The 25,197-nt window shown below is 43.9% G+C and overlaps 1 long non-coding RNA gene across 1 annotated transcript in view; it reads right to left on the reverse strand.

Moving 5' to 3' along the window:
- Nucleotides 1-1,729: 1,729 nt before the first annotated feature.
- LOC309628455 overlaps nucleotides 1,730-25,197 on the reverse strand; it is a 29,300-nt gene continuing 5,832 nt past the window's right edge. Inside the window, exons 3-5 of the long non-coding RNA XR_014244535.1 lie at nucleotides 7,009-9,358; nucleotides 5,839-6,140; nucleotides 1,730-2,688 (exon numbers count right to left, since the gene is read on the reverse strand). This is a non-coding gene — a long non-coding RNA (uncharacterized lncRNA). The remainder of the gene's footprint in view (nucleotides 2,689-5,838; nucleotides 6,141-7,008; nucleotides 9,359-25,197) is intronic.

The following is a 25,197-nucleotide window of genomic DNA, read 5'->3' on the forward strand; positions in this document are numbered from 1 at the left end:
AGACCTATTAATCAAACTATCGATGAGCAAGTGAAAAGACCACTGGCTCCAAGACCCTCTAGTGCTAAGTTTGAGGGCGATCATTCCTGCACTAGCAGGCATTTCTCCCGCTGCAACGCACGTGTGCCAGAGAGAAGACCCGGGGCTTGGGAGATCTCTTCATTTTGCCATTTACGCTCTATTAAAACCATCTTGGATCCCAGGCTTGAGGCATGTGTTTGGCAACAGCAAGGTGTGAGCCTTGGTTTCTTTGATTTTAAAATACAGCTTGCTGGAGGCTTTGCAGAGTCAGGTGTCTGCGGCTGGAGCACAGACATCCGTGGAGCCCACACCCTGCCAGCCAGTGTCTCAGTCTCTCTAAGTGTGCCAAGTGTTGCTTCTGAGCAGGCAACACTACATCACTTAGAATGATGTGCAAAATAAGCTGCAGAGAAACCCTGCATCACCTTGTACTTTTCTTTTGACTCCTGTGCTCTCTAAGACCCTTCGAGTGATAACCTGATCTCCAGGGGAAGAAAATTACCATCATTGATCAGAAAACCGTGGCACCTCCATGATCTCTTTGCTGCAGTTAAATCCCAGGGTGACTGTGCACTAGGTAAAGGGCTATTTACCTTTGTTTGTTCTAATTTTACCAACCATTCATTTTGGCAGTGGCCGCCTGGCCTCAGATTAAATCTTGATACACTCGTGGCAGGAAGTCAGGGCCCCAGTCACAGCTGTGAGGCAGCGGGGAGCCTCAGCGAGAATGGCAGGCACACGGGCCAGGCGTGAGGTCAGCGGTGCCTGCCTTCGGCTTTCAGCGCAGGTAGGAGGAGGGGAGGTAAGGAGGTAGGGTGCCTAGGAGGTGCCCTGAGGCCTCCTCCTGCTCAGGAGGGCAGGAAGAGAAGCCCGTTACTGGTTGGAGGTGCTCTTTATGACTTTCACACGAGAGTCTGGCTTTTACAATCAACTCTCATCCAATTCCTCCTCCCTTCCCTTCTGCCCCTCCTCCGCAGCCCTAAAGGAAGAGGGACTCCAAGGGAACAGCCCAGAAATGATAAGATCTTGCAGGGAGTGCACCTGCCCCCATTTTCCCCCTCTAGCCGCCAACCCCGCCATTTCCAACACACAGGCACACCCCCTACACATGTTCACACACACTCATGGACGCTGTGGAAATACAGGAAGGCCAACCAAATTAGAACAAGCCAAATGGCAAAGGCCATTTATCGAGAGCTTGCTACAGCAAGGGAGTCGGCCACCATCACTTGCATTACGCAGAAACTCAAAGTCTAGCAGAGGAGTGGGAAAGCTCTACAGTGGAAAAAAGGGGAGGCTTCAGCACCCTGATGGGAGCCATTGGCATGGGGAACTAGAAGCCAGTTCTAGTGACTGGTTCCAGTGATTGGTTAAGGGGTACATATCCGGCTTCTCCGAAATTGGAAGCAGAGGAATAATTAGGGCCAACTCTTACAGGGATTGCTGCTCAGTTTCTTGGACCAGTTGCTAGAGGTAGGGTCTGAGTTCTGTTTTCATGTACATATATATGCCCTGGCCGTGGTCTGTATACAGTCTCTCAACACCCACCCACACGAACACTCACATACTCATAAATGTACCTGCATGCTCACATGCACACACACAAACTCACACTGACACACTTGCACACACTTTCTGGGGCTCCTTTCTCTGTCTAAATGCTAGCTGGTAGTAGTTAAAGACTCTGCACTGTTTGCTTAACCAGGTTAAGGTCAGGGTCTAAAGGAGTGCCAGAGAGATGAGTGGGCAGTGCAGGGGCTGGGGCAGAACTCCAGAGCGTTCAGGGAATCCCAGCCAGGAGAGGGCCTGACAGCAGTTCCACTGTGTCTTAGTCAGCTGGGCTGCCATGCAGATTACCATAGACTGGGCAGCTTAAACAACAGACACATTTTCTCATAGTTCAGAGGCTGGAATTCCAAGATCAGGGGCCAGCACATCGAGTCCTGGTGAGGACCCCCTTCCTGAGTTGTAGACGGCCACCTTCTTACTGGGTCCTCACACAGCACTGAGACAGAGCGAGCTCTCTGGCATCTCTTCTCACAAGGACACTAATGTCGTAAGGGCCTCACCCTAACAGCCCCATCTAATCCTAATCACCCCCCAAAGGCCCCGTCTCCAAATACCACCATATGGGAGGTTAGGGTTTCCAATCTGAATTTGCTGGGACATGAGCGTTCAGTCTTTAGCACACTGCCTTTGAAGCTGGGAGTCCACACTGCCAGGTTCATCTTGACCAGCCCCTGTGACTCATCAGAACCCTCAGTGGCTCTGTCCCTACATCCTGGCTGCCGACCCTGGTCACTCACCCTTCAGCTGGTCACTCCGAGAAGCTGTTGCAGGATTTGGGGAATTCCAGCAGCTTCAACCTGGACCTCCTCTGTTACTGAGTCTAAGCTCATACTGCTGGCTGCACGACAGGCCAATAATCGAGAGACGAGTTGTTAGGGCAAGGAATAATGACTTTATTTGGAAAGCCAACAGACCGAGAGATGGTGGACTCATACCCCAAGGAACCATCCTGCCTGAGTTAGAATTCAGCCTCCTTTTATACTGAAAGGGGAGGGAGTAAAGTCAAACACTTCCTGGTTCCCATCAGCCTCCAGAGAGGAATGTGTTCATTTCTTCCTTCCTGCAGTCATTCACTGGTGGACCTGGTCAGGATGTTTCCTGTGAGCCAAACAAAGGTATTTTACTTAATGCTCATTACCTGGGAGGCAGGATTCCCAGAGATGGGCCATTATGTATAATGTAAGCCTATAGGCAACATCCCTTTTGTGATTAACTTGTAATAGAATACAAAAGGTTCTTCCCTATTACACCTCCACGACAGAGTCTTCAGGGCCTAAGCAGATGGTCTGGTCATCAGAAACGAAACTGAGAAGGATTGAAGTTAAGAGCTGAAGTGGCGTGTGGGCTCTGGTCTGGAGGGTCCTGTGGGGAGCACCTGAGGAGAAGAAGCTGGCTGGTCTGGAGATTCAGGGTCCTCCTCTCAGCGATCAGCAAGCCCCTGAGGGCAGGGGGCTTCTCTGTCTGGTTCTCCAGTCTAGCCACAGCATTTAGGACAGTGTTTGTTTTGTTCTGGTTTGTTTTTTTGAATGAACAAATGAATGAATGAGTAGGCAGATAAAAAATTCCCTTTACAGCAGTATTTTTTAGGTGGGCTGGGAGTGGGGACACCTACCCCAGAATTATTCGGGGAGTTTGTCAAAATGCGTAGCCTTGGAGCCCACCCCAGCACTACTGAGTCTGAGTCTCTGGAGCTGAGCTACAGAACTCTGCATTTTTAATGATGCTTGGGGGCATTTTCACACATGATAAAACTAGAGAATCACTCTTCTGGCATTTCATTTTTGGTTCCTAGAAAGTTATGTCCCCTATGTCACACAATAAGAAATAAATAGTATGATGTAGTTTCATTTTTGCCTTGTTTGCCAAAAAACCTGGAACTAGAAGTAAAGCTTGGGTGTAGAACTTTCATTAGCCCAGGTTTCCTTACCACTTGTAGGGGCATTCCTTTCCCTGGCTAACTGTAACTCATCCTGCAGGACTTAGTCTAGGAGACATCTGCACCAGGGAACCTTCTCAGAAGCCCCCCCCCCTGCCCCCAGCTGGCCTAAGGGGCCTTCCCCCACCTCACCCCACAACACCCATCAGAATGTACCAAGAAGATCCGGTTGGTCGGTCTCCCCACCTCACTGCCCTGGTGGCCTCCCACACCTGTTAAAAGGAATTAAACTTCCTTCCACTGCTGTTTCAGTTTTGACCAAATCATATCTTGATAGCTTTTCTTTCTAAGTCCCTTCAAGTATTTTTGAAGTAGGACATACATCACTAACAAATACAGAGTATCTATATCAAAGTCCACTTGAGAATGATAAATGCAGATGAGTGACCTCAGCGCTTGTTCTTTTATTTCTTTTTCTGTTTAATTTGACTTTCCAGATTCACAGTTGATGATGTGCTGGCCAACTAAGTCCTCAACACCAATGAAACTAGAAAATACAAAGGCACGAAGATTTGGGGGAAATAGTAAATTATAATAGAATAAAGAAAAACACCACGAGGAACAATTCCAATGCCAAGGTATGTGGGTCATGCCAAAAATAAGCAAAAATTGGGAGGATTTGAATCAAGTGGGAGAGAGTAGGGCAGGCTGGGAGGTAATTATTTTTAAATTAAAATAATATATTTTTAAATTACAAAAACAGTACATGTTTATTGTGGAACTTTTTTTTTTTTATAAATTTATCTGTTTGGGTCTTCGTTGATGAGTGCAGGCTTTCTCTAGTTGCGGCGAGTGGAGGTTACTCTTCGTTGCAGTGCGTGGGCTTCTCATTGCGGTAGCTTCTTTTGTTGCTGAGCATGGGCTCTAGGCACGCAGGCTTCAGTAGTTGTGGCACTAGGGCTCAGTAGTTGTGGCTCGCGGGCTCTAGAGTGCAGGCTCAGTAGTTGTGGCGCAAGGGCTCTGCAGCATGTGGGATCTTCCCGGACCAGGGCTCAAACCCATGTCCCCTGCATTGGCAGGTGAATTCTTAACCACTACGCCAGCAGGGAAGTCCCTATTGTGGAACAATTTTAAATGCATATAAGCAAAACAAAAGTATTCCATGCTTAAATCCTTCAGATCTTTTTCTATAGATATTAGCTAGCAGTATCACCTCTACTTCCACTTGCAGCACTAGCCATTCATGTCATTATCCTGCCAACAGACTGAAGGGACAAACTTGGGTATGGAAAAATGGTAATTTGCTCTATTTTTCTATTATAGCATCAATTTCAAATTTCAGTTCTGGTCGTGGTAAACTGAATACAGTCACAGATACAACCCGTCATCTCTCTCCCTCCATCCTCCTCCTTTTCTCTGAGATTGCCTTGGGAATGCCAGAGCTGGTAGGGAGGGCTGTCTCCTTCCTTGGGCCTTTAGAAGATCACAAGTGATCGACTCTTTATCTTTGCATTTTAGCTGAGTCCTCCTTTTCCTAGACCAAATAGTAGCCTAATTTGCTAGTTATGGGGTCTTTAGACGGGTGTGTAAATGGAGTCCAGAGCCCCCCGGTCCACATATTTTTTAAATTTCATCTAGTATCCTGCCACCATATTCATAACTTCAATAACAGTGAAACTAATTCCCCTGGAGGAAGGATGGATGTGGTGAGACACTGGCTCCATTGGACTGAGAATCCCAACTTCAAGGCCCCAGTCTTAGTTCTTTCATGAACTAGATTCTCTGGCCTCATTTGCTTTGTCTGTGAAACAGTGAGGTTGACTAGATGATTGCTAAAGTCCATATTCTATGAGTCTATGAGGTTCTTTTGGGAGCATGCTCATTTAAAAGTTCTTAGTGGAGAAATAGACCTCAGCTTCTAAAGACAGGACCTGCAACAAACAACCCAGCCCATTCTCAAGCCTGTCCTTCATCACTGAGCTCCAGAAATGTAGGCAGGTATTTACAGCAACGTTGAAGCCTTGGGCCGAATGAGAGAGGAGGGCGGAGGACCTCCAGAATTGCCAGACAGCTGAGTACGATGAAGTTGAAATGGAGCAGCTATTAACATGGGGGTTGGAGCAGCATGACAGCTGTGGATCTGGGGCAGGAGGAAGGAAATGAACAGGCAAGTACACCGAAAAGAAAGATGATGTGTTTCCTTCACTGTTTGTGAAGCAGCAGGCACAAAACTTATCTGAAGGCGGGGACAAAAGTCTTCAAGTCTCTACAGTGATGATCATTTCAGCTACAACCACACAGGGGCACTGGCACTGGTGTCGCAGCACCCACAGGCCAGCAACAACTCCACTACATGGAAAGAGGTCACTTACTTCTAGATCTCATTGTGAGGTTTTCTCTTGAGGACAGTGGCAATCCCTTATAGCTGATTAGATAGGAATGACAGGAATTTCATCCATGCCCTGTAACTTGGCAGTTTCTTCCACTCATGTAGGCAACATTTACTTCCCCGCCTTCTCGATCTTGACCCAGGCCACGTATGACTTGCTCTGACCAAAAAAAATACGGGTGGAAGAGACCGTGTGGGCTAAATTCTTTCAGAGCCATCACACAGTCTGGCTCGCCGTCTTGTGTTCCCGGGATCTTGCATTTCTGTGATCTGAGATCCTGAGCCCTGTAATGCAAAACAGACCTCAACAAGATCAGCAACCTGGAATCCAGTCCAGCTCAGCCTGGATCAGCCAAATCTCAGCTGACTAACAGATCCATGAACATAAATGTTTATGATTGTAAGCTATGGAGAGATTTAGGGTTGTTTTCATATAGCATCAGTGCAGCAACAGCTGACTAATAAAGCTCTTAAGATTCTTCATTCACAAGTTGCAGACCTGAATAGAAAATGTCAGAGGAGAAAATAAGAGCTGCTTTTGGAGAAGTCGTGAAAGCACTGAGAAATGTGGCTGTCACATCATCCTGTAAACAGTAAAGATAAGGCTTGTGGAGATAGAGCTGTTTACACTTAACTCGCCACTGTCATCTTCCTGCCCCCCACCTGTGGGGGCCAATGTTCAGTCCAGAGCCAGCAAATGTACATGGCTGAGTCATGCTGAGCTATCACCCATGGCCTTCCTGGATCTCTGGGTCCCTGGACAATTGTGCTGGAAACACTGTTCATGGCAGTGTTTATTGGAGAGGAGGTATACTGACAGCATCTGCAGCGTGTTAGCTGTACTCGTGACCTTTATCACATTATATTTGGATTATATAATTTAGACAATCTCTTTCTGCCCTGATGGACCATGTGCTTCTGGAGAGCAGGATCCATGTCTGAATCAACTTGATGACTTCCTCCTCCTCAAAACTCTGCCCCACAAGAGAGCCTAAAACTACTGAATACATGTTGAATGAACAGAGGAATTAGAGGAAGAATCTAAAAATGGCCCTTATTCAAATGGGATTTTTAAAACTCTCTTCTTTGCACTTGGGCACCTGCATTTGTAAATAGTCACAAGTTACTGAATCAGAAACAAAATAATTCTTACCATCTCCCAGCCAGGAATTTAATCCGAGAGCCTTTTTAAAGGAGCACAGTCCCTGGAATGAGCCCCAGTCACACCCTGCCTAATTCTCCTCCTCTGGTGTAGCTATTTTTTGCCATTGCATAAACCTGTCTGTCCTCTCTCCTCAGGGTCCTTTGCAAAACATGTTGCTTCTTTAAAAAAAAAAAAAGAATAAAAGAGAATGGAATGGAAGTCTTCATGTGTGGGTTAGGGTGTGAATACCTGAAGGGGTTCGCCTGGCCTCGTTGGGCTACCCAGTGGTTCTGGCACACGTGGCTGCTCCCGTGGGGCTTTGGCAGGAGTGGACTCTGTTTTTGATACCTGCAGAGCACTAATAAAACCTCCTCTTTGACCATCTTTAGGGATGGAGAATTATTCTGGCCAGACACAGAATAAGAGAAAACTGATCGTCATCATATACATCATCATATACATCATATACAAACATTAGCATGTTGAAAAAGCAGTGAGGAGAAAAATATGCTTGCATCTGGATAGAAAACTGGAGGATAAGATCCACCAGGAATTAACAGTTATCTCTGGAGAGGGACAGTGAAATCCGGGCGGGAGGGGGCAGGAGGAGGAGGAGGGGAAATCAAGGGGACAGATCTCCTTTAATATACTTTGGTACTATTGGAAACAATGTAATACATGTATTACCTTCTTAATACCTTCTTAATATTAAAAAACAGAGCAAAATAGATGTGTGAGGAGAAAAAGAGACCCACAATGATGGAATGACTTTTAGGCCTGCAGGTAGGTTGGAAAAAACTTGGATTTTTAAGAGAAATTGTGTATCAAAAGTAGGATTGTCTAGTAAACAAAGATGGAAGGAGGAGTTAGAAAAGAGGAAGTGTTTTTGAGTTCAGTGTCCAGAAAATGAAGTTTTCTTCTGGGAGATTCTGTGGACAGAATCCAGAGAAGCTACTAAGTCTGCACATGGATAACGGTAAAAACATCTTTACAAAAGGTTGGCAGAGAGTGGGAATTTTAAAAAGCCTTGTTTATCTGATGATGATAAAAGACTGTGAATGGCGCTAGAGGGAACAGTTTAGGGGGAGAGATGGAAGGGTGACCAGAATACAACTCTAAGGCCTTCCCTGGTGGTCCAGTGGTTAAGACTCCATGCTTCCAATGCAGGGGGCATGGGTTCAATCCCTGGTCAGGGACGTTACACATGCCATGTGGTATGGCCAAAAAAAACAAAACAAAACAAAACAAAAAAAAAGAACACAACTCTAAAAATTCATCCTATACCAGGGGTTCTCACCGGGGGCACTTTCTCCCCAGGGACATTTGGAAATGTCTAGAAACATTTTTGGTGATGCTACTGGCATCTAGTAAGTAGACGTCCTGCAACACACAGGCCAGCACCGCCACCAAAGGGATCACCCAGCCACCCAAAATGTCAATAGCACTGAGGCTGAGAACCCCTGTACTAGACTAAAGTGAAAATTGAGATTGAGAAGTGAACACCTCACCCTGGGTGTGCTTTACAGCTTACAAGGTGTTTTCCCACCCATTTACTCCTCATCCCAAACCCTGAGGGAAGCAGGGCCGGCATCCTTATTTCCCTGAGGCAGCTGAGGAATGGGAAGTCTGGGACCAACCCAAGGTCACAGAGCTTGGAATCCAGGTACTGGGCCTGGGCTCCATGCTCGTCCGACTTTCTCGTGGAACCCACATGACACACTGAAGTCCTCTTGCAACCAAATGGTTGAGTGAATATGTGCTATACTCCAGGAAAGGGGCTGCCATTGAAGCACAAAGTAGGAATGTCTCAATTCCAGGGTGTAGTGATCAGAAGAAACTGATGGAAAATTATTCAAGTGTCAGTGAAATAGCTACAGAGTTTTCTCCTTAGTAGTGGCTCTTAGTCACGTTTGTTGTACACCCGCAAAAGGAATTTTTGATATACAGAGATCTGAAAGTGCTCGGCTTGCTCAGGGAAAGGCAATCTCACGCGGTCAGAAAGTGGGGTGTATCAAGAGACATGGTGGGCGATAAGGTTAGAGAGGACGAGGGCTGGAGACGGAGTGAGGAATGGAATTGGATTCTGTCGGTGACGAGGAACCCTGGACGTTGTTAAGGGCAGTGGTGACATGACTTGACTGGTATTTAGTAAGCCCGCTCCATGAAGAACATTGTCTTTTAAAGAACATTTATTCTTCCTGCCCGTATTACAAAACAGGTTGCTTTTGAAAGCATTGCATTTGATGTTGGTGGGTTTTCATTGAGGACTGGGTGCTTTGCTGCAATTTGGATGAAACCACTTTCCGAGAGATCGGAGGCAGATGAAAATAGCATCTTGCACAGCTGTCCATCTGGGTGCCTGTTTAAGTACATAGTAAGTGAAGTCATAGCACAAATACTCACATGACTAACTATCATCTGAACTAACCCAAACGGGTTTATTACTCCAATTCTAAATTCAAATGCACCAAAATAGGCTCCAGTGTGTTCCCAGGGTATGTAGTATCATTTACATGTGCTAACTCTGGAATGGAAATCATCACACTCAAAGGCATTAGAAAAGAGAGCCTTTATTTACTTACTTATGGCACCATGCTGGCTACTACCAAATAAATTGCTGTCTTTGCCTTTTAACTGCTTCCAATTCATATGTTAATACAACATTTATCTATTTCTCAGGTGATACATTCTCACTGTAGAAACATTAGAAAATGCAGATAAGTAGATGGCAGAAAATGTGTCACCCACTATTTCTTTCTAGAGTTTTTTTCAAATTAATAAAGATAAGTTATCATTTTTCTCAAAGGATAATTCTGAAATCACACTTGTGTTTTCCTGTTTAAAAATTAAATCTTGGGATTTCCCTGGTGGTCCAGTGGTTAAGAATCCCCCTGCCAGTGCAGGGGACACGAGTTCGAGCCCTGGTCTGGGAAGATCCCACATGCCGTGGAGCAACAAAGCCCGTGCACCACAACTACTGAGCCTGCGTGCCACAACTACTGAAGCCCGTGCGCCTAGAGCCCGTGCTCTGCAATAAGAAAAGCCACGGCAATGAGAAGGCTGCGCACTGCCACGAAGACCCAGCAGACATCAATCAATCAATAAATAAATAAACAAACAAATTTATTTTTTAAAAACATTAAAATCTTCCATTTAAGTAAGTACATAAACCTAATCTATCCTCCAGGTAACTCTTTTTCTTCTTGGTGAGGTTTATGCCAATGTGATAACCTCTCTGGGAGTATAATTGCATGTACAAAAGTATTTGCCCTTAAAAAAAACTGCAACATTGCCTCATGAATTGTTTTTTTCTTAACTAGTTAATTTAACATTTCTAAATATTCTTAGTTTTTCAGAAATTATGACATTGTGGATTATTTGTTCCTATAGAGCACATTTTTGTTTCAGCCCTGATAATTCAGTTTTCATTTCTTTTCCCCAAAACAGGTTAAAAATCATTGCCGATTCTAAAAGAGAGACTTTGATTCAATTTTACTTCGTTCTTTAAACCTGCAGTGGGGGAATCAGTGTGTGTCACTCGTTCACAGCTCTCCAGGTCATGGAGGCACAGTTAGTACCGTGAGGGTATCACAGCAGTGACTGAAGATTCTAGTTCTAGAGTTGCTTTCTAAGTCATCCTTTTAAACATGTGAGGCATGGTGCCTTTCACTCCTAACTTCCTCTTACAGTTTCAGGGAAGATACATCAGGATATCTTATTGTCTTGAGGTTGTCACTGTCATTGTCACTCTAGGGGGCCCTTGATCCAACGCTGTCCAGTGACCCATAAGGTAGTGGGCCTGAGGGCTTTTGCCCTGTAAAGGTGATCACAAGCTAATCAAACTTTGTCCCTCTGAAATGAGGACTAAACGATTTGTGGCCCTTTGGCCAGTGGGTAGTGAAAGGAGAAGGCAGAAGTCACAAGCAGAGGAAGAGAGGCCTATGCAGGAGACCACGTGGGTCAGAGAAGCTGGAGGCAAGGAGAGGATGGATGGAGGCAAGGAGAGGATGGACGGAGCTGTGAGTGGTCCATCCACAGGCATCCTTATAATTAACTGCCTTTCTCTTTAAGGGAATCACATGCCTTGTTTTTGTTTTGAACAATCAAAAGTGCTCCATGCTTATTTTCATTCTAGAGTTCATGGTGATTAGCATAAGCTTTACACAAAGTGAGTCTTAATGTTTATGGAAATAAATAATTCATTTGTTCTCTCCAACAACATTGTATTCAAGACCTTGGAAAAACTCCACATAAAATGTCATGATTCTGAAAGACAATATGAAGAGAATTAGCAGACAAGACCCAGACTGGGAGAAAATACTTGCAAAAGACATATCTGATAAAGGACTGTTATCCAAAATATACAAAGAACTCATGAAACTCAACAATAAGAAAACAAGCAACTCAATTAAAAAAGGGGCCAAATACCTTAACAGACACCTCACCAAAGAAGATATACAGATGGCAAATATGCATATGGAATGATACTCCACATGTGTCATCAGGGAAATGCAAATTAAAACAATGAGATACCACTACACACCTATTAGAATGGCCAAAATCCAGAACACTGACAACACCAAATACTGACAAGGATGTGGAACAACTGGAATTTTCATTTATTGCTGGTGGGAAAGCAAAATGGTATAGCCACTTTGGAAGACAGTTTGCCAGTTTCTCACAAACAAATTCTTGCCACATGATTCAGCAATCATGCTTCTTGGTATTTACCCAGAAGAGGTGAAAATTTTATGTCCACAAAACAACCTGCATGTGGATGTTTCTAGCAGCTTTATTCATAATTGCCAAAACTTGAAAGCAACCAAGATGTCCTTCAGTCGGTGAATGGATAAACTGTGGCCCATCCAGACAATGGAATATTATTCAGCACTAAAAAGAAATGAGGTCTCAAGCCATGAAAAGACATGGAAGAACCTTAAATGCATATTACTAAGTAAAGGCAGCCAATCTGCAAAGGTATACATACTTTGTGATTCTAACTATATGCCATTCTGGAAAAGGCAAAACTATGGCGACAGTAAAAAGACTTGTAGTTGCCAAGGGTTGGGCTGGGGAGGGATGAATAGGTAGAGCAGAGAGGAGTTTTAAGTCAGTGAAACTATTCTGTATGATACTATCATTGTGGACTTATGTCATTTACATTTGTCTAAACCCATAAAATGTACAGCACCAAGAGTGAACCCTAATGTAAACTATGGTCTTTGGGTGATAATGATGTGTCAATGTGTGTTCCTCAACTGTAACAAATGTACCACTCTGATGGGAGATCTTTTAACAGTGCTATACATGTGTGGGGCAGGGAGTATATGGGAAATCTCTGTACTTTCTTAATTTTGCTGTGAACCTAAAACTACTCTAAAAATATGAAGTATTTTCTAAAAATACAAAAAAAAAATCATCATTCCTGATCTCAAGGAATTTTTGAGATATACACACAAATATCTGCAGACAAATAAAAATATAGTAATTTTAAGATGGCTAAAATAACATGTAACATTTAGGATGCTTTTGACTTCAGCAAACAGAAGACCTAACTTAAATAGCTTAAACAAAGAGAATCTCACATAACCAGAAGTCTGGAGATAAGGCAGCTCCAGAGCTTGTTGGTTCAGTGGCCCAAGGACATCATCAAGGAAGGACCCGGGTTCCTCCCATCTTTGTGCTCTGCCATCTTCAAGGTATTGACTTTGGTCCTGAGGCTCCTTCCCTCATAGATGCCAGACAGCTATTCCTCCTCCAAGTATCAAACCTCACATAACAGTATGAAGACTGGCACAGAGAATGTTCCTGAGTCCTGTTCCAAGGGAAATTTTCCCAGAGACCTACCAGCTGACTTCCCTTCACATTTATTGCCATTTTCTTATACGAGTCACTGGCAGGGGAAATGGAGTTACCTTTATTGGTTTAGCCTAATCAAGAGTCCCACCTGATTATACTGTATTACAATAATTGAAATTTGCCGAGCAAAATGTTCTTTCTATTTCCCTCCCTCCCTCTCCTTCTCTCTCTTTCTCTCTCTCTCTCTCTCTCTCTCACACACACACACACACACGCACACGCACACACACACAAGATAAATATATAAGATGACGGATGTGTTAATTACCTAGATGGGAATCCTTTCATAATGTATACATATATCAAATCATCACAATATACATGTTAAGTATCTTACAATTTTATTTGTCAATTACACCTCAATAAAGCTGAAAAAAAGACTTTAGAGGGGCTCATGACTTATCCAATCCCTCAACCTAATAGGGGTCTAGTAGACAGGAGGTGGGGGGGGTATAAAATGACTCTTTAGTGGGTGAGAGCGTCTGTCACATGGGTCAAAAGGGCAAGTTAAAAATACTGATAGAATAAAATAGAGAATAAATTAAAGGTAGTAAGAAAAATCTAGATAAAATATAAATTAAGAAAAAAGATTAAATACAGCATAGTTTAATGAGAAGAGGAAAACAGAAGCTGCGGAAAATAAGATCTAACTGAAACATTAAATCCAGAAAACTAAAAGACTGAAAGGATGAAATGATGAAACAGGTTAAGACCAGCAGTTCTCAAAGTATGGTTCTTGAACAGGCAGCAGCAGTGTTACCTGGGAACTTGTTAGAGATGCAGATGATTGGAACCCACCCCAGGGTTACTGAATCAGAAACTCTGGTGGTAGGGCCCAGCATCTGTTTTAACAGGTTCTCCTGGTGATTCTGATGTAGCCAAAATCTGAGGATCCAAAAGGGAAATAGACATTTTCAAACATTAAGAATTATAAAACTGAAAAGATCAATAGGCAAAAGGGCAAAATAAAAACTAGCACCTGGACCAATTCCTGAGTTAACGGTCCTCTGATTCCCTTTAGCACCGCCACCCTTTACCATTCCTTCCTGACTGACCACCCATTTGGTTGCCCAGCCAAATCAGAGGTTCTCCCCCGGCTACCCTTTAGAATCACCTGGAGAATATTTAAATGACGTTATATCTCAGATCCCACCTCAAACCATCTAGGTTGGAATCCCTAGGGGTGGGGACTGTCATCTGTATTCTTAAGAAATCCTTAGGTGCTTCTATTGTACACCCATAGCTTTGAACCACTGGCTGAGAGCCTCTGGGCTGAGAGCTGAGGGTCAGAGAGGCCTCCTGCTCTCCGTGGCTCCCTTGGCCTCACGTTTGCTTCCCCAACAACCTGACTAAGAACATTTGGGAAAAGATGAAGCAAGCACGCGTGCAGCTCATTTCTCCAGCAGGTCTACACATCCTGCCCTACCAGATAACTCCATTTGGACTCTGGGTTGCTCAGTGTGGGAAAGCACAGGCCGATGCTGGAGTCCTTGATGTCTCTTGCGTCTTCTAAACCCCTGCTGCGAACACAGTGCCCTCCAGCTAGGCAGCATCCCATCAGTGCAGCTGCCTTGGGTGGGCAGAGCTTGGCCCCCACGGAGGCTGGGCGTGGCAGTTAAAAGCAAACCACGGTGGCCAACAACTCATCCAAGCACTCCCTCAAAGAGTGCCCCTCCGCAGGCTGATCTGGTGCTCTGCTCTCTCACCAAGAATGCGGCAACACTTTTATCTCAATCTTGGGCAGGTGTATTAGCCAGTTTTCCTTCCTGGCTCATTTTCGTCCCCTCTCTGACATGGATTACTTGATCCTTCAGCCTAATGCACTGGACTCTAGGGGCACATGGCCCACACCACTGACCCCCTCATTGAATCAGCAGTGCCTACAAGGTAAGACACTTCCTGTTCACTTGGAGAAAGATTTCTGGAGTCCTGAACATTAAAGGACCACAGTGCAGGCCTCTCGTCCATTCTTGAGTCATCTCCCTGAACTTCACATCTCTACAGACAGATCCCTTCTCCTCTGTACACCTTAGTGCCTGTCTGCCCTTATCCACTCTGCGGATAGGACCTGCTGACTCGTTTCCCCTATGTGTCCTTCAATCAGCAACCTTGACCCCCACAGTCCCCTCATCATACATCTTAAATATCTGAATCAGTGATTCTCAGTCATGGCTAGACTCCCCTGAGAAGATTGTATACATACATGGGACTTCCCCGGTGGTCCAGTGGTAAAGAATCCGCCTTCCAATGCAGGGGACATGGGTTCGATCCCTGGTCAGGGAACTAAGATCCCACATGCAACGGGGCAACTAAGCCCGCATGCCACAACTACTGACCTTGCACGCCTCAACAAGAGAGCCTGCGTGCAGCAAAAACTACAGAGCCCATGCGCCCTGGAGCCTACGCGCCACAACTAGAGAGAGAAAACCTGCATGCCACAACTAGAGAGAAGCCCGCGAGCTGCAACTAGAGAGAAGCCTGCGCGCCACAATGAAAACCCGACACAGCTAAAAAAAAAAAGAAAAAAAAGAAAGATTATATATATACATATGGATAGTACTTTGTGGTGGTGATGCTTCTCAAGAGGGTGAGTGCAGAGAGGAAACAAAGAAGGGTCTAAGGAAGGAGCCTAAGGGAACCTAAGGAATTTGTGTGTGTGTGTATATATATATATATATATATATATATAAAATTATAATATATAACATATAATATATAATGTATAAAGGAATTAATATAATATGTATACAATGTATGTATAAAGGAATTTATATATGTTATAACATATAATATGTAAGTTCATATATATAAAGGAATTTACATACATAATATAATCAAATACAATATATAATCATATATAATTAATATAGTATATATTATATTGATTACAATATTATATAAAAATTCCTTTATATTTATATATTGTATGTAATTATAGTACATATGTAATTATATATACATATATATGAATTTCTAAGAAATTTTATTATATATATTTCCATACAATATATCCTATTATATTATAATTAATATAATACATTATATATTAATTATTTATGTATATTAAATTACATGTTCCATGTAATTATATTATATTAAATCCTTTTATATATTATATGTAATTATTATACATATACCTATATATAAATTCCTTAGGAATTCATATATATGTAAACTATTATAATTAATATGATATATAATATTGAAAGGAATTTATATATAATGTAGTTAATATATTATATATTAATTACATATGATTACATATTATATGCAATTATATATAAATTCTTTATATAAGTTCATATATTATATATAATAATATATGTACATTCCTTTAGTTATATGTAATTATTTTATATTATATAGATATATAAATTCCCTAGGTTCCCTTCTTAGAGATTCTGATTTACATGGTCTAGGTCGGGGTCTGAGCATTTCAGAAGCTTCTCAGGTGATCTTCCTGTGCAGTCAAGATTGAGAACCACCAATTTAGAATGAAATCTTTGTAAACTCAGATTTCTAGGTAAGGTAAATATAACACATTTAAAGCAAAAGGGAGAAATACAGCTTACAAAAGTCCCCAAGTAATTCATGTCCAGGGGAAGAAACCCTGGCTGGTCACCTCCTCTGCCCTCACCCGCTTGAAAAGCATCACCACAAAGCACTATCAGTGGCCCCTGAAGCCACACGGACTCCTCCATTGAACCTTCATCTTCCATCCTGGCCCAAAGTCTTCGCTCGCACTCACCCGCCCCAGGCCCCCCGCCCACCGACCTCCACACCGGTAGAGAGCTCAGTTCAATCGCCTCTTCACACCTGCCTCTACTGCTAAGTCTCCCTGGAACCAACCACACAGGTGATGCTCCTGAGGTTTCTTCTCGTCTTCAAGACCATCTTTGCTGAAGTTCCCAGCAGTGGCAAAGCAAGACACATGAGAGGAATGCCCCACAGGGGCCAGCAGGCGGCGGTTCAGCAGAAAAGAGGACTGGGAGGTAAGTGACCAGCTGTCCTGGCTTGCTTGTTTCAGTGCTAAAACTGGGACAGTATTAGACAAACCAGGTCAGTTGGTCACCCTACAGCTTTGTATCCTTCTGGAATGGAAACTCAGGTGGGGCAGTGAGACCTTCCTTAACACAAGCATCTTCTGTCTTCTTTGTTGCCCTGTACCCATGCAGGGAGTTATTTTTCCAATTTTATTTTTTGCTTTTTCAAAAAATTAAGCAATTGATGTGTCAATCATAGAAAAATTTAAATAGCCAGAGAAGCAAGATGAAAACAAATGAAATCGCTTGTAATCTCATTCCCCAAAGTAAACGACTTTTGAGATTCTAGCGTTTTGAGATTCAATCTTTTTATGCATATATATTCTAAATTTCTATGCATATATAAATATGTTAAATTTATTTTTCTCTTAGAGAAATCAAAGATGTCGAGAGAGTAGAAAAGATCATTCAGCGCAAATGAAAGATGGCACACCAAGGGAAATGAAAATGAAAACATGAATGACTCAGTAAGTTAAAGTGGAGAGAATCTGAGCTTCGCCAGAGCCATGGCCTTGCTCTGAGGCATCGGGGTTGTGCTTTGTCTGTGGAGGGAGGTGGTTAGAGCCATGAGATCATGCTCCTGGCATCCCCTCTGATGGTGACCAAGGTTCTGTGTACATCCTAGGCTCCAGAACTCAAGGGGACTGTATGGCACTTTCACAAGAGGCAGTTGCTATAGCACATGGAAAGGGCTCAGAGAAGAGAAACAGGGATGGCTAAAGGGAGCACAAGGAAGCCTGCGAACAGAGGTGAAAAAGCAGAGCTCTTCAGCCTGAAAAGAAAGAAAGTGAGGGGCAACTTAATAGCACCCTTCATGTAGATGAACGGTTTGCCCCACAGGCTGGCCTGCTGTTCTCCATCTTCACTAAGGACCAAAAAAGGAGAACAAATAACAAATGTTCCTCTCCTGTGTAAGGGCTTTTACTTTGCCCAATGCCTTTCCTTCCCATTGGTTGATATCATCCTCAGAACATCTCTGAGATGCTAAAAGAGCTCACACAAAGGATTTAGGTTACACAAGAGAAAATGCTGTGAGGGTTGTTAGAGCATCCAATGAGATTTTCCATGGAGGTCACAGATTCTTCTTTTAAAGGTCAATGAAAATAGAATCATTTTTCATCAAGTAGGGATGCTTTATACATCACCCTGCCTAAGGACAGGGAATAATAAGAATGCTTTCCATTTATATAATACATTTAAAAAATATCTTTCACCTTCCTAAACTCATTCTTTCTATGAAAGAATCATTTGAGGTCACAAGGAGATATTACTTTCCCATTTTCCAGATGAGAAAATGGAGGTTTAAAGAAATGAAGTGGCTTGCCTGTGGTCCCATAGTGAATTGGGGAGGTAGAGTATATTCTAGACCTAGTGGTTCTTGGTTTCCAGGTCTCTTGCCACACTAGTGGTCCTCAGCCTTTAGCACACATCAGGAACTCCAGAAGGGCTTGTTAAAGCACAGGTCACTGAGCGCCCCCCCTCCGCCCCCGAGTTTCTGATTCAGTAAGTGTGAGAATTTGCATTTCTAAGTTCCTGCTGGCCAACTAGATTAGTGATAGAAAAAAATTTCAGTAAGGCCTTAGACCCATAGAAGCTGCGTTTCAAAAATAGTCTCCATGGAAGCCATTACCTTCTGACCACCTTTACAGCTGGCCCTTGTGTTATTAGAGCAAAATAGCACGTATGTCTGCTCACAGTGTAGGGGTCCAGCTCTCCTTCCCAAACAGTGTCTCAGAAGAACACAACCCAAAGGATAGGAATGGAGCAAGAAACTAAGACATTTTGGGCACCTATTCTTTTTTTTTTTTAATTATTTTTACTTTTTAATTTAAAAAAATATTTTTTTAAAATTACACCTATTCTATTCTGCGACAGGCACTCTTCAGGTCTTTTATAATAACTTACTTCACGTTTGCAGTTACTCTTTGATATAGAAACAATTATTCCCATTTTATAGATTAAGAAAGTGAGGGCTTCCCTGGTGGCGCAGTGGTTGAGAATCCGCCTGCCAATGCAGGGGACACGGGTTCGAGCCCTGGTCTGGGAAGATCCCACATGCCGCGGAGCAACTGGACCCGTGAGCCACAACTACTGAGCCTGAGCGCCTGGAGCCTGTGCTCCGCAACAAGAGAGGCCGCGATAGTGAGAGGCCCGCGCACCGCGATGAGGAGTGGCCCCCACTTGCCACAACTGGAGAAAGCCCTCGCACAGAGGCGAGGACCCAACACAGCCAAAAATAAATAAATAAATTAATTAATTAATTAATTAAAAAAAAAAAAAGAAAGAAAGTGAGGCTCTGAAAAGCTATGCAACTTGCCTAAGAAAAGAATTAGAATATTCAGCTTCGAAACTATATTTTCTTTGACCTCATAGATTTAATTATTTTAGATCCATTACCTGATTTCCATTATACTCAGCCTAATTCTTTTAGGTCCTCAGCATATTACACAATGGTTCTTTCCCCTACTCTACATGGTTAGTTATTTTCCCCAGCCTATGGCATTATACTTAATTTCTTTTTAGTTCATAAAGTTCTTTTCTGGACCTTGGAGCCAGAATCATTTAGGATTTGTTAGTTGGCTGATTAGTTTGATGCAAAAGACATGCCTAGGAGGGAATTAGTTGGGATATTGTGGTACATCCATACGATGATGTTTTATTTAGTACATATTGACATGAAAAGATTGTCATGATATATTTGATTTTTTTTAAAGCAAGTTATAAAACATGCACAGAATGCTGTTTTTGTAAAAAAAAAAAAAAAAAAGAATTGTACATAAACACACACATGTGCATATGCAAATACACAAACTCACATTCCAACATATACACTCAGAGAGAACATCAAAACATTAACAGTGATTAACTCAGAATAAGGGGATGATGGGTGACTTTTTAATTTTCTCCAATTTGCTTTTCTGAATTTTATAATTTCTCTTCCATGGGTATATATTATTTAGTGTAAGAAAGTCCTCTTTGCCCATCCTTAAAATTTCCCTCTTCTCTCCCCACACTAAGTTCTTTATGTGTTCCGGGTGTTTGTTCTCCTAATTAAATACTTAGCTCTATGTTATTCTCTATACCAGGAAATAATAGTTCTTTGGGAGCAGAAAGAAAAAAAACCAGCCTCCCACCCATGTCCCATTCAATGAGAAAGAAGGCAGCTACTAAATCTCCCCTTGGACTCCCATTTTGTACGTGCAGTGAGAGTGCTACTCAAAGGCATCTAAGAAGAGAACGTGTGTAATAATGATTTCTTCAGGATTCCAGGGCTCTGGAGGGTATGCCTAAGCATTTATTAATTATTTATACTTACCAACTCGTAAATCTAAATGATTAATATCAACAGCAGATACACCATAATAAATACTTATAGGACTCAATAAACAAAACTTGCATGTTGCAGCAGTGCCTAAACAATTAATAGCTGGTGTTTGAAGCCCTCTGTAAAGTAGTAAATTCTCTGACATTTCTCTGCCCAAGTGACTCTGTTTGAGACCCCTGTACAATGGGGACCAAAGCTGTGCAGGTTTGAAGAAGGAAGATTCTGCAATGTGAAGCCAGGGCCCCTTGAGGAACAAGCCTCAGGTCCAGACCTCTTCCAGTGAAGGTCTTTCTCCAGTGAAACAGGGACCACAGGTGATGCCCTGGGTTGGGGAGTACTCACTCCGTCACACCCGATGCCCTGGGTTAATCTACCCACCCAGTTAAAGGGAGTGGATCCTCAAGGACACAATCACCTTTGACCTCTAATGTCTCTGGAGCCAGAAAGGGAAGGAATGTGTCTTCTTTCATGAGAGCTTCTAGAAAGGACAGGATCAGCAAGTGGGGAGTCAGGGGACAGGGAATCATTCACTGCACAAAGACAAATATTTGAAACTAGGACATCTCTAAGCCTGCAAATTAAAAAGAAATCTATAAATCTTCGGAATAAGATCATAAGAGTGAAAACATCCTCTGGTCCAGGTCCCAACCCCTCAGTGCTGTGTTGGGACAACCCTCCTAAGGAAAACAAAGGAGTGACCCGTCAGGCCTGCTGGGCCGGGTCTGGGGGCGGGTTGCTTAAACAATGATTGTCTTCTAACAAACTCTCAGGGAGAGCAAAAGTCAGGCAAGCATCTCAAGTGTTCTATCTGGGAGAGCCAGCCTCTGGCATTCTCCACACTCACCCTGCACCTTATCTGTCTTGTCACCATTAAACAGGTGATGTGGGCAAGGGCTATACAAAACAGAATGACGTCACAGGCCCTGCCCTGCGGGTTAGGGATCCAGGCAACTGTTTGCACCTGGATACGTGGTGGCCAAGAACGAGGTGCCCCGTTGCTGCATTTCCACTGGGCGCTGGCTGAACAGATTCCTTCTGCCTCCTCTCTTGGCCCTGTTGCTGAACAAAAGTACCCCAGACTCGCTTCCTCTCCGGGGTGATCTTTGGGAACAGATGTGCACAGAAGGCGTCTGTTCCCGGCCTAGCCTGCCTGCCTACAGTGAATTAAATCTACATTTCGGTCCACCCTCAGTGATGTTAGGGGCTATCCACGGCTTGTTCCTTCCCCACCTCCCAGCACTCAGAGGGTCTGTGCAGACTGAGGCCCCAGAAAGGAGGGCCGAGCAGGACAGCAGGGAAAAGGCCCAGCTGGCAGCCCCTCACACCCTGAGCCCTCTGCCCAAACAGCACTGAGAATGTTTCTTGAGCAACCTAAGAGGTAAATACACAGTGGTCCTGGGAATGCCTCTGCTCCAGCAGAGAAGCAAAACCATCAGCTTGTATGTGCAAAGGGGGAGAGAGCTCTTAGAAAGATTCTTCAGGAACCTTGACCATAAGCTAAATACCATGAGGCACAGTCGTTTTCTAGCCACATTTTTTGCAGTTCTGTGCTGTGTGTTTATAACTCCCGACCACTCGCTTTATCACTCTGCCTCCTTCCTCTCCTCCAGAAAGGCTCAGGGAAACAGCATCTCTCCGAGCGCCTTCCACAATAGCAGAATGTTTCTTGTCTCCCGCAAGCTGACGGTACCTTTGCTCCTGTAACCGAACCAGGGCCCCTTCTCCCTTCCTGTCCTCCTCCGACTGGTAGAGTCACTGAGAACACATTCCTTCTGCCTTTCTACATTATAAGTAAACACCATGACACTGATCTTTCTGATCTGCTCCCACCTCCCCACCAATTTCTCAGGCGCACTGTTTTACTTTGAGTTTCTGAAACAGCTTGTGTCGGCAGGTACAAGAACCCTATTGTGTAGAGAGCCTCAAGCTCAGCTACTAAGAATGAAGCTAGAGCAAAACATTTGAATGAGCCCCTGAAAAGCTAGGTGGATGACAAACAAGCACATGAAAAGATGCTCAGTGTCACTTGTCCTTAGAGAAATGCAAATTAAAACCACACTGAGATACCACCACCTATTTGAAGAGCTAAAACTAAACTAAACTAACCATACCAGGTGCTGGTGAGTATGTGAAGCAACAAGAACGTTCGTACACTGCTGACGGGAATGTAAAATGGGCAGCCACTTTGGAAAACTTCAGAAGTTTGCCAGTTTCTTATAAGATTAAACACATACCTTACCATATGACCCAACAATCCCACTCCTAACAGAAATAAAAACCTATGTTCACATAACAAACTTTATTTGAATGTCTACAGTAGCCTTATGAAAAATTGCCCAAAGCTGGAAACAACTTAAATGTCCTTCCGCTGGGAACAGATTAACTATGATTCATCCATACAGTGAAATATTACTCTGCAATGAAAAGTAAAGAACTACTAATATACATGCCACAACATTGATGAACCTCAAAAACATTATGCTGAATGAAAGAAGCCAGGCTCAAAAATCCACATAATGTATGTCTTTTCCATTATCATGATATTTTTGTGAGATTCTTGCAAAGGCAAAATTTTAGGGGCAGAAAACAGACCGGTGGTGGCCAGGGACTGGTAGTGTGGAGGGGTTAACCACAAAGGGGCGTGGGGGAATTCTGGGAGTGATGGAGTGTTCTAGATCTTAATTAGGGTGGTGGTTACACTACTGTACACATTCATCAAAGTTCACAGAACTATACACTGAGGGTGAATTTTACCCTCCATAAACTATACCTTAGCTTTTAAAATACAAAGCCAGAGTCTCCAGGCAGCCTGTGTAAATGCTTACGATGTCACCTTTCCAGTCAGCCGCCCCTGAAGGGCCATGTCACTGCTTCTCTCCTCCCCGTCTGTATGAGAAATGTCACCTCAGAGCTGCTGAAAAGGAATGTGGCTTTGCCACAGGCTTTTCCAGCTCAGGAGGAAATTGCTGTTGCTGCTTCGTTGACAGAGGTGATGCTGGTAATGAAAGTCAGCTTGTGCAGCTGGTTAAATCCAGCTGGGAGGGACGCTGTCAGGTCTGCCCTTTATAAACATCAAGTCATCAGGGGTCATGTAGGACATGGCCACCACGAGCCACTGAGCGCCTAGGATGACCTCTAGGGTGAACATGACAGGAGGCAGCCCTGCCTACCCCATGGTCAGCACATGACAAACTCAAGAAGGTCCCCAACCCAGGTTACCCCCCATGCCTCCCCTCGCCGACACAGTGCCCAGTGCCGGAGGTGGGCGCAGGGGGCGGCTGTCCTGGTGAGTAATGCCTCACTCTGCAAGCAGAAAGTTGCCTGACTCTGGCTTAGAAAACCAGGTCTCCTGGTCGCTGGTTACCCTGATGAGCAAGGTCTAGCTCTGAGCCAGTTTGAGACTCTGGGTTGCCTCCACGCGGAAAGCACGTGTTCCTGAGAGCCAGCCAGCTGCTGCTTCTGGAAAGAATCCTTTGGGCCCGAGTTGAACTGGGGCCTGGATGGTTCTCCCAGGTGAGTTCCTCTCCAGCCTGCTGAGCCCGGTGGCGGGGGGTCCCTAGCGAGGCAGGCCAGCCCCGCAGCACGTGGAGGGCAGGATGAGGATTCACCTTGCCCCTGGTTTCTGCCTCGCCCTGGCCCCAGGCCTCTCTCCCCTGGTCTTTCTCTTCCACATTCTTTCCTAGCTCTCAGTTATTCTGGCCATCAGCTTCTCTCTCTCTAGCAGCTTCCTTGAGGTATAACTGATACACGATAAACTGTACGTTTTAAAGCTCACAGTTGGATATATTTTGCCATGTGCCTACATCCAGGAAACCCTCACCAGAATCAAGACAGAGAACCTACATATCACCCCCCAAAGCTTCCTTATGCCCCCTTGGTCATCCCTCCTCCTGCCCTTGCTTGCCCCTCATTCCCAAGAACCACTAACCTGCTGTCACTATAGGTTAGTTGCATTTCTAGAGTTTTACATAAATACAATCATACAAAATTGCTCTTTTTTGGGGGGTGGGGCTGGGGAGTGTCTGGCTACTTTCAGAAAAATTATTTTAAGATTTATCCATGTTGCCGCATGCATCAATAATTCATTCTTTTTATTTCTGAGTAGCATTCCACCATATGGCTACACCACATTCCGTTTATCCATTCATCTCTTGATGAACATTTCAATTGTTTCAAGGTTTGGGGCAGCCTTTTTCTTAAACCAGTCAGGCTGGCAGTTCTTTAGGAAACACCCAGAGCTCCTCACTCTGGCTTCTTGCTCTGAGCGCTCCTGACCTGCCCAGTGGGAGCAGCAGGAAGTCATTCTGAGGTAGGAGGTAGATAGGCCTTGGGAAAACCTGCTGAAGCCAGTTTCATGCTGACCCTTTAAGATAAACTACCAACGGGAACAATGCGCCCTGACTGGGTGAAAGACAAAGCAGCCCACCACAGCCTCCTTATTTTTGTGGTTGAGAGGATTTCCCAGTCTAACACATGCACAGAAGGGGTCTCAAGTCATCCTCTAGTAACCTTGGCTGCATTGTAATATCATTATAATATCATTAGCATTGTGGTTTTGACAGCCCCCCTCCCTGTGGGTTTTGCTTAGGTGCTCACTGGAAAGATTCAAAATGGCACCTGGTGGAAGCCCAAATAAGGAATTATAGATGACATGATCATAGGGGAGGGAAAAAGGGAGTCATCCTCATCTAAACCCCTGAAGACTAACCCCATATTAACAACCTAAGCTACCCCTATCGGGGGCAACTCACTCTGCAAGTTCTCGTGTGTGTTCTCCCACACTGACTGTGCTTCTAATAAACTCTGTGCCTGCTATGCAATCTTGGTTTCTTTGCTGAATTCTTTCTTCAAAGAAGACAAGGACCTTCACTTGCTGAAAACAATTCCACAGAGCATGGGAATTATGGTGGGGAGCACTGACATCTCCTTACGGCCCTCCTCCTTTCCACCACCCCCATTCCAGTGGCCTCT

Source organism: Balaenoptera borealis, assembly GCF_965194805.1.
Source record: "Balaenoptera borealis genome assembly, chromosome: 4".
In the NCBI taxonomy this organism is placed as follows: domain Eukaryota; kingdom Metazoa; phylum Chordata; class Mammalia; order Artiodactyla; family Balaenopteridae; genus Balaenoptera; species Balaenoptera borealis.